Genomic DNA, 10,319 nt, shown 5'->3' on the forward strand with positions numbered 1-10,319 from the left:
TAAATCTTCTAAGATCATATAGTTCATCCTTATAGAGTAGGTCTAAAACTTTTTTAAGGAGCGAAGTATATGATAAATTCATATTTTATTATAAATTTTGGATTGAAATGAGTGAAATTTATCAATTTAACTTACACTTATTTTTTCTAAGTGTATACTTTTGTAAATTTTTTCTTTGTTGAGCTTAATGGATGAAAACATGTTTTTCCGACCTCTAAAACCGTCAAATTAATTTCACTTTTATTCCATTTGATGTCTTGAAATGTTTGTTCAATTTATTTAGAGATTAGGAGGCAAGAATAGTTTGGGAAGATGAAAAAAAAGTATGCAGAAGGGGAGATTTCGCAAAGAAACAAAAGATGAAACAATTTTGTGCGATGCGCACGCACCCACCTGTACCCCACGCACCCACCGGTGCACACACACATGGTTGGAAATTTCTGCTTGGGTGTGTGCGCACGCATCTATCTGATCGCGTACCTCATTTAAAATGGTATGTGACTCGTGATTTGGGGCCATTTTAGCTCATTTCATACCACTTTGGAGCCAATATGAAGCAAGACTTGAAGGAGGTGGAGACACAACCTATCATATACTCATTTTTTTTCTTTCTTTTCTAACTTCTCTCTAGATTTCAAGAGCTTCTTATGAACTTTTCTCTACTTCTAGATTTTAGTTTTGTTTAATTATAATTTTTAGTTTATATTTTTTTTGTTTGGCTACTCTAAGTTTCTTAGAATTTCTTGTTTCAAACTAAAAACTATAATTAAACAAAACTAAAATCTATTACTAGAGAAATATTCATAAGAAATTCTTAAATTGTAGAAAGAAGTTGGAGTTTCTCTATCTAGAATTCAAGAACTAAAAGCCCTAAAAAAAATGAGTGTATGATAAGTTGTGTCTGCACCCCCTTTAAGTCTTGCTTCATATTGGCTCCAAAGCGGTCTAAAATGGGCCAAATGGCCCCAAATCACGAGTCACGTGCCATTTTAAATGAGGCACACAATCAGACGAGTGCGTGTGTGTGCACTAGTGGCGTGTGCGCACTGCACATAATTGCTTTCTCGTTCATTTTTTCGCAAAATCTCCACTTTCACATGCTTTTCTTCCATCTTCCCAAACTATTCTTGCTTCCTAGACCCTAAATAACTTGAATAAGTATTTCAAGGCAACAAATAGAATAAAAGTGAAATTAATTTGACAATCTTAGAAGTTGAAAAAACATGTTTTCATCCATTAAGCTCAACAAGAGAAAATTCACAAATGCATGCAATTAGAAGGAATAAGTACAAGTTAAATTGATAAATTTCACTATTTTCAATCCAAAAACTATAGTAAAATATGGATTTATTAGTATACGTATACTTTGGGAGACCAAGCGGCAGTAGATACCTGCAAAGGTACTTCGACGCTCAAGTAAGAAAGAGTCTATATTGAGTAATTGAATCTCAAAATAAGTCACGTACATCTTTTCTTTATCCAGGTTCCTACTAGAATAGGAAGCAAGGGTTCCAAACGTGCCCTTGTGTTTAGTTATTTGTTTGACTTGATCTTTGTAAGTTTGCTATAGTTGTTATTCAAAAAGGTCGCCTATTACCTCTTTTTGCTAACCGAATCATATATGTTTGTATTTTGAACTCTTCTAGTGAAATCAACTAAGTGGCTGATTTATAGCGTGTGACTTATAAAGTATAATGGATGGATCACATCCTCCCAAGCTTGACCTTGACTGTTTTTCAATAAGATAGGTTGAACTTATATGTTGTTGTATAAATCGGCGCTTGCTAGAATAGAGGTTAGCTTCCTAAGCTCAATCTGACATAATTAAGCAAAAATTCAACTAACTGTTAGAAAATAGTATGTAAATAAATAAAAAAAATAAAAAGAAAATTTTTTGTCCAGGGTGATGTGAAAGAGAGAGAATTTTAGTAATAAACAACAATTACTTTTTGCAGTTACCAAGATCATGCTTGACGCACTTATAGGCATAGTGGATTTCACGTAATAGGCTTTACTAATTGACGATGATTGTCATCTGGTAACCATAAAGTCTCACAATCTAGGGCATTGGTTTGAGAACTCATTGAGATATCTTCTTTTATTGGCAAAAAAAGAGTTGGAAGTTTTGCTCTTTAGTGTATTCTTCGTAAGTGTATATCAAGTTTTCAAAGAAGGAAAAATAATGAGTAACAGAGGTTAATGATTTTTTGTTTTTGCTACATTTTTCTTCTACTTGATGCTTTTGAATTTTTGCAAAAAATGGTGAAAAGAAAGATGAAGGGGAAGGGAGGTGAATTATAGGAGGAAATAGAGTTTATTATAGACATAGTGAATCCATACTCGTGGGTTGATAAGAGTGTCCTTCTCGGGTATCTCTTTTTAAAGATAAATAGAGTATAGAGCAATTAGGGACTTCAAGTTGGGTCAAGGAAGGTGAGAGTTTGAATATGGAGTTCCTTCCATGTAGTTCTTCAGATCGGGTGTGTTATAAGAGAGAGGGATTTGAATACTTTTATATGTAGTCATGTGTGTTTGTAGAACTAAGGGTGAGATTTTCTTTTACCCGTTTTGAGTATGAGGTATTAGCGTAGTTAAGGTGTGCTCCAACTCAACTAATTCCAAACTCTTGGGCATTGGTTTTGAAGTTTTAATGGAGTTTCTAGAGCAAGAGCTTTTTCTTGAGGTGTTCTTTGCGTTATTCCAAGCTAAATGAGTGAACAAAAGTAGGTGGATCAACTTAAGTAGCACTCCGAGCTGAGGTATTTTTAGTCTACATAAATCTTCATTTAAAGGTTTCAAAGAAATGTTTGTAAGGTAAGATAATGTAAAGATGAGTACCCGTTTTACTTAGACGGGTTTGTTACTGAGAATATTGTTTTGTTCTGGCTGAGCAAGAGGTTGCTATTGTTGAATTTTTAATGAATAATATATTTGGCCGAGGATATTACAACTTGTTTTTGTATATGACTAATGTGTTTTTGTATTGTGGCAGGTGAAAGATTGACGGAGAAAAATTATCGGTAAAGAATTTCTCAAAATAACTTCGTTGTAAGTATAGTTCTAAGCCAACAAATTATCCTTGGTCAATGTTTAATTTGTTTGTCACTTAAGCAAACCCAATAAAATTAACCGAAGTATTTAAACCTCGGGTCGTCTCTCAAGGAATTGCAGGGAAGTGTGTAAATTATTGGTTATGATGTACTTCTTTTTGGGTTTTGAAATAGGGAACAAGAAATGTAAATAGCGCGAAGAAAATAAAATAATAACTAAGAAAGGTCCTAGCAAGGGTTGAGAATTGGAATTCTTATCCTCATTATCGTCGTCAATTGTGATAGTAAATGTAAATTGCCTTCACTTAGTTAACCTCTAACCAATGAAGGAAAGTCAAGTGCATACAATCAACTTGAGTTCACAAGTCCTAGTCAACTCATAGTGAGAGACTAGATTTAGTGAACTTCAAGCTAACCGACAATCTTCAATTACCAATCAACAAGAGACTTTGACAATTCAAGAGTCTCCAAATCATCAACCCAAGCCAAGAACACAAAAATCTAATTCAAAATCTAACCAAGCATTTTATCAAATACTTGGAAGGCAAAAATAAAAACATAGAAAATTAACAAGGAATAATAAAACCTAAGACTAACAATTGCAAGAGATTAATAACCAACAATTAAAGAAAGAAGCCATAAACATGAAACATAAAATTGCATTAAAAAGGAAATTGAAAGTAACACAAGAGTTCATAAACTAAATGGGCAAAATAAAAGAATCAATAAAAGAAGTAGATAACTCAAGTGCTAGAACAAATAAAAGTAGAAGAAAGCTAAATTAAAATAAAATTGAAACCTAAGCCTAAGGAGAAATTGAAAGAAGAAACCCTAAATCTAGAGAGCCTCTCTCTCTAAAATTCTACATCTAAAACCTAAAGTGTGTGAATAAATGAAAAGTGAATCGTCTGAATTGAATCTGCTCCACTCCCCAGCCTCTAACCTGTATTTTCGAGCCTGAAACTGGGTCAAAAGCAGCCTAGAAATCGCCCCCAACGAATTTTGTTAATTGCAGCACATGACGCTCATTATGCGTATGCGTCAGCCACGCGTACACGTCGCTGGGACTCTGCACTGACCACGCGTAGGCGTCAGCCATGTGTGCGCGTCATTTAGTTATGACTTGGTCACGCGTACGCGTCAGCTATGCGTACGCGTGGACACCAGCTTCTCAAAACTTTAATTTTTGTGTTCCTTCCATTTTTGCATGCTTCCTTTCCATCCTCTAAGCTATTCCTGCCCTATAAACTCTGAAAACATGTAACACACATATCACGGCATCGAATGATAATAAGAGAGGATTAAAAATTAGTGATTTTAAGGCCAAAGAAGCAAAATTAGGAAGGAAACTTAAAAACATGCAATTTACATGAATAAGTGTAAGAATAATTGATAAAATCCACTCAATTCAATACAAAATAAACCATAAAATTGTAGTTTATCAATCTCCCCGCACTTAAACAGTAGCATGTCCTCATGCTAAATTCAAGAAAGACAAAAAGGGGTAATGAATTTATTCAAATACAACCTATATAAATGCAAGCTACCTACATGTGTCTAGTTATTCTAATTACTATCTATCTATATATATATATAAGCATATGTGTGTTCAAAGTGAGTCAAAGTTCCAAGAAATTATATATGCACAATCAAGGGCTAAATCAATCATATCAAAGCACATTCACAATTGAATTGAGTTATTCAAAAGAGTTCACAACTTGCAAGATAAGCAATGATCAAAGATGGACATATGGAATTGAACAATTGAACCCTCACCGGATGTGTATATGCACTCTAATCGCTCAAGTATTTAGGGTTAATCCACTTAAATCTCCTCTAATCATGCTTTCTAAAACTTTGTTCTTCATCTAACCAATCAACAAATATTTAGTGTACAAATGCAAATATCATGAAGGCTTTTCAAGGTTGTAATGGGGCTAAAGTAAGGGTAAAGATATATGTATGGCCAAGTGAGCTATCATTTGAATCTTTGACTAACCTGAGTTCTCACCTAACACATGCACACTCTCTATACAATTCTAAAATCAAGCCTAGCCACCCACGATATCACTTTTACACATATACATACACTCATGTATCAATTCCAATTCCATCACATATGCATTAATCTTTTTATTGAACTTAACATTGGAGTAATTTTATCCCCTATTCATTTATTTCTTCTTTTTTTCTTTTTTTTTTTATATATGAAAACATAATATATACAAAGGACATCAATGCATACGGTTTCTATAATTTCACACGAGTACACACTCAAATTCTCAATATTTGTCAATAAAAAAATACATTCTCATCAACCAAAGTTCTCACATTTTCCCACACTTAGTTGACACACACTCACTATCTTAAGCTAGCCAAAGATTCAAATAGGACAATTAATTATTTTTCCGTTTAAGGCTAGTGATGTAGTAATATAAGGAACAAAAGGGAATTAAACAGGCTCAAAGTGGCAAACAAGGGCAAATAAAATGGTAGGCTATTTGGAATAAGTAAGCTATAATCAAATGATGGCATGAATCACATAATTGCATGAATATACACTAAATAATGTACATATAGAATGGAACAAACCAAAGATTGCAATCATAGAGAAGAAAATACACAAGAATCAAAATCATGGTTAAATAATGTAACCATATAATTAGGCTAAAAAACTCACGGGCTATATGTTCTTAGCTCAAAAACCATATTCCAAGCTATATATATACATCATGCAAGTTTCAAAAAGTTACAACTCAAATCAATTTGAATCTTCATGCCCTTTTTAAGAAAAAGAAACATTCCTTGAAAATTCTCCCAAGGTGCACCTGGCTGGGCAACTATACTATGCAGTGCATCCCAATCAAAGCTCATGTAGTGCATCTCCTTCTCAGCCTTGTGGAAGGCATCCTTATCATTGATCTTAGGCTAAAAGTGGACGATGTCCTCAATATCTGCCTCTGTGATCATAACCTGTTTGTCTCGGAGGTGAACTGCGTCAAGGGTTGCTCTGTAGAAATTTCAGTAGAACTCTCGGACCCAAGACTCATTCACCTTCACTAGCTCTCTGTCCAAAAAGACCCAACCCCGCTCCTCAATCTGATGCTCAGTATACTACTTCAGATCAGAGGGTACAGCTAGTTTCTTCTCCACAATGAGGTTCCACTTATCAAAGTGCAAAAATCTAAGCTCACAGTATAGGTTGGCAAACTTAACTGAGTTGGTAGAAGGCGTAGCTTGGTCAGCCTTCTCCTTCTCATTAAGCTTTTGCTCAGATAAGCCTAAGGTCACCGGCTCAGTGAATGGTTGCGACCTTTTCCTCTTACTGGAGGTGGCCTTGGCTTTGCCTTTCCCTCTTTCAGACATCATGAAAAACAGAATTCACAGGATACAGAATATTAAACAAAGCCGAGGAAAGAAAAGAAAACCGCATATAATCAAACAAATAGAAATCAGAAAACAGAAGGGCATTGAAACAAAATCATGAAGTGAGTATAAAGATGTAAATTCTTGGAATGAAAGAAAAATGGAAGTCAAAAATCAATCAGAAATCACAATCCAAGAATTTATACAATAATGCCTAGAATACTTGTTCGTGAAGAAACCAAAATTATCATGCCGTAAAAGAATTCAAAAGAGTTAAACTAGAAAAGGGAAAAACTAAGAAGAAAAGTTAGAAAGTTAATTAAATCAAAAGTTAGAAAAGCAGGTCAAAAATTAGCGGCATGACAAGTATTGAACTTAACCAAGAGAAGTTCAAAAGTTTAGGAAACAATCATACTCACATTCATGAATTGTAATACAAGTCATTGATGATGAAATATGTAATGCAACATAAGCACACAAAGTTCACAAAATTGTAAAAATTGGTGTGAAAAATATTGAGCATGCACTTAATGTAACCTAAAGTTGATTGAAAACTGAAACTTTATCAAACGGTTACAAAAGTGAAACCGCACCAATATTTACAACTACAAAAGAACCTCAAACAAAGATGAACAAGATTAGGTCAAATAGGAAATTTATGAAAGTCACTTCAATGGTCAAGAAAAAAATTTGAATTGAAAAGGACCAATGAAGAAGAAAAATTTTTGACCTAACTTGAAAAATTAAAAACACCAAAGAGGTTCAAAATGACTTAGTCAATCAAGGTTCTATTTGACATAGAAATCCATCAGATAGTTCCTTGATGTCCTCAATTATGTAATAAAACATACGGGAAGCAAAGAGAGCGGAGATGCTAGCCGACCAAATCATGAATTGAGTTTGGTAATAACCAATGAACCCAAAGTCAAAATATACCAAACTCAAATCACGAATTGGAAATTAATAGCATAAAGATTTCAGAAAAATTGGCAGCATTCTGACAGTAAATTGAGTGTTCCCAGAATACAAACAAGCAGCAAACTCAAATCATATAAGTGTAAGACAAATGTAAACCAGAACAGAAATTATAACTCATATGATTCTGCCATTATCAAGCAAAATAGCACCAAACAGCAGCAAGCATAATGGCATGCAGTAGCCAGCAGTAAACAAATGAAAACCAGGCAGCAGCATCAATAACAGATATACAAGAAAATAGCATTAAACAACATCAAACAAAACAACTCAGCAACATGCATAAAAACATGATCAAGCAGCATAATAATCAAGCAAACCTATATCCACTATCCAGCCAGATTCGCTAACCACCTAATAACTAACATGCAATTCTAACTAACGAATTAACAAAAAATTAAACTAATTGCTAAAAGTAAAAGTAAAACTGGCCAACAAAAAATTGAAGAACAGAGGTGGAAACAGTAAAAGAACTGAAACTGGGAAGGGTGGAAACAGAAACAGACTCTGGATAGGGAGATAGAAGGGAATGGAATGCAGCACAAGGTCAGCCCAGCGGTGGCTGAGGCAGAACCGGCACCAGAAGCTAAGATAGGGGCTGAGCTCCGGGGTTACGGTAGTGATGAATTGAGAAGAAGGAAAGGGGAAAAGAACTGAATGTAGAAGAAGAAAAAGAAGGGGAGTGGTTGTGGTTGTGGTTGGAGGTCACCGGCGGCAATAGGAGGCCGCAGTGGTGCTTGGTGGCATNNGGGAGAGAGAGAGAGAGAGAGAGAGAGAGAGAGAGAGAGAGAGAGAGAAAGAAAAGGGAAAAGAGAGGGGTGGCCGGCGGCGGTTAGGGGTCGCCGAAACTGAGGCTATGTTGGAGACTGGGTGGTAGGTATGGAAGTTCAGTTTGGGGAAGAGGAAAAGAGAAAGAGACGTTAGAGGGAGGGTAAAGGAGGCTACACGAATGAGCTAGGGCACTCGCGTCAGGGGTTATCATATTTGAATCCACACGTAGGCGTGGCTGACGCGTGAGCGTCGGTGGAGCAAACGGGGCCTCGACGCATATGCGTCAATCATGCGTGGGCGTGAGAGGAGAGAAGAGGGTATGATGCATATGCGTGGACGACGTGCACGCGTGGGGGAAATTTGTGCTAGACGCACGAAACCAGCACAGTTCCATCACAACTCTCTAGTTTTTGTACCAGAGGCAGCATTTAGGTACGATGCGTACGCGTCAGCGAGGTTTTTGCGTGGGTTGGGTTGTGCGCCTAGCACCCCACCCGCATAGTTTTAGCATAACTCTCTGGTTCTTGTACCAGAGAGCAGCAGCAGCAAATTTTTTTTTTTAGAAAAACTACCGAAGTAATGCCAAATATTATTAAACAAGCTAAATCACAACTTAAACTAAATAAACCTAACTAAAAATGAAAATTCATCTTATTACCAATAAAAACTAAAAGGAAAAATGGGAAGAGTTTACCATGGTGGAGGTGTCTCCCACCTAGCACTTTTAGTTAAAGTCCTTAAGTTTGACATTTAGTGAGCTCCTTGTCATGGTGGCTTGTGCTTGAACTCATCTTGAAACTTCCACCAATGCTTGGACTTGCAATAATCTCCAAAGTTCAACGTTAATAGATCCAAGCCTTGATGAAGTTCCACACAAGCTAAGGGCTCCCAAAATTGATCCTCATATATTCCCGGATCCCAAATCTGATTTCTACACCCGTCTTTAAGTTGATCATCATTGTTCCAATGGGGTGGCAAGCAATCCAAATTCTCTTTGAAATACCAAACTTTTCTCTTAGATCCAACCAAATGATCACTAGTCTAACCCTTGCATCTAGCTCTTGAAATCTCAACCTTAATGAGTCTTGATTTGCAACTCTAACCACTAAACATCCTTCTCTTACGCTTCATTCCACAAAGCCTCCTAAGTTGGCCATCCATTTCAAGCTTACCATACTCAAGTGGGACAATAAAGCTAAGAGAGATAAGTTTTACCCACTCAAATGAAGGATTAGATGGCAATCTAGGTAGAGAAGTCTCCAATGATCTTAACAAAGCATATTCAACTCCCGTCCATCTTTTTTGAAGGACTTCCATCTCCACATCATTTTCTAACTCAATCAGAGAAGGTTCTTCAAACTCAAGGAGTTCATTTGTGGATGCAAATTCATCACTAGGAGGACTTGATTCATGATCATCACCACCAAGGGAACTTGCCTCTTGATCTATTCTGTCCAATTCTTCATAGGAAACATGCCTTGGAAGTCGTGCACCTTCTTTCTTAACCTCTTTTTTAAGTCTAATGGGGAAGGATTCAATTGTAAATAGAAATTCATCAATTATTGAATGCATCTCTTGATCAACCTCCTCAAAGTCTTCCACCATGACATGCTTTGGAGGTTGTACACCCTCCTCAACATCAAATTCAAACTTCTTGGAAGGAGGCTCTATGACTTACGATTCCCATGGAGGTTTCGCATCTCCCAAGTCTTCAACCACTTCTTCCTCTTCAATAATTTTGGCTTCTTCCACTTGCTCTAGTACAAAGTCACATGCCTTATTTTCCACTGGAGTCTCTAGTCTCTCCTTCATGCTACGCTCCTCATTAGATTCTCCACATGTGGCCATGGGGGTACTTTTAGTGTCGAAGCATAGGGTTACTAAATTATTTACTACCTCAGTCAAGGTAGCCATGAATTCTAGTGTCTTCCTTTGAGTTTCACGTTGCTCATGAAGTAATGAAGCGAGAGAATCATCTATTGGGGATTGGGGTGGATAGGAGGGTTCATTGGTTGGGAGAAAGAGCTCATAATAGGAAGGTGGTTCATCTTGATAAGGATATGGAGATGGTGTATATGGATGTGGTGGTTCTTGGGAGTAATTGTGTTGGAATTGGGGAGGTTCTATGTATGGTTCATATGGCTCATAAGGTGGTTG

This window comes from Arachis ipaensis, chromosome B06, assembly GCF_000816755.2.
Source record: "Arachis ipaensis cultivar K30076 chromosome B06, Araip1.1, whole genome shotgun sequence".
Taxonomy (NCBI): Eukaryota; Viridiplantae; Streptophyta; class Magnoliopsida; order Fabales; family Fabaceae; genus Arachis; species Arachis ipaensis.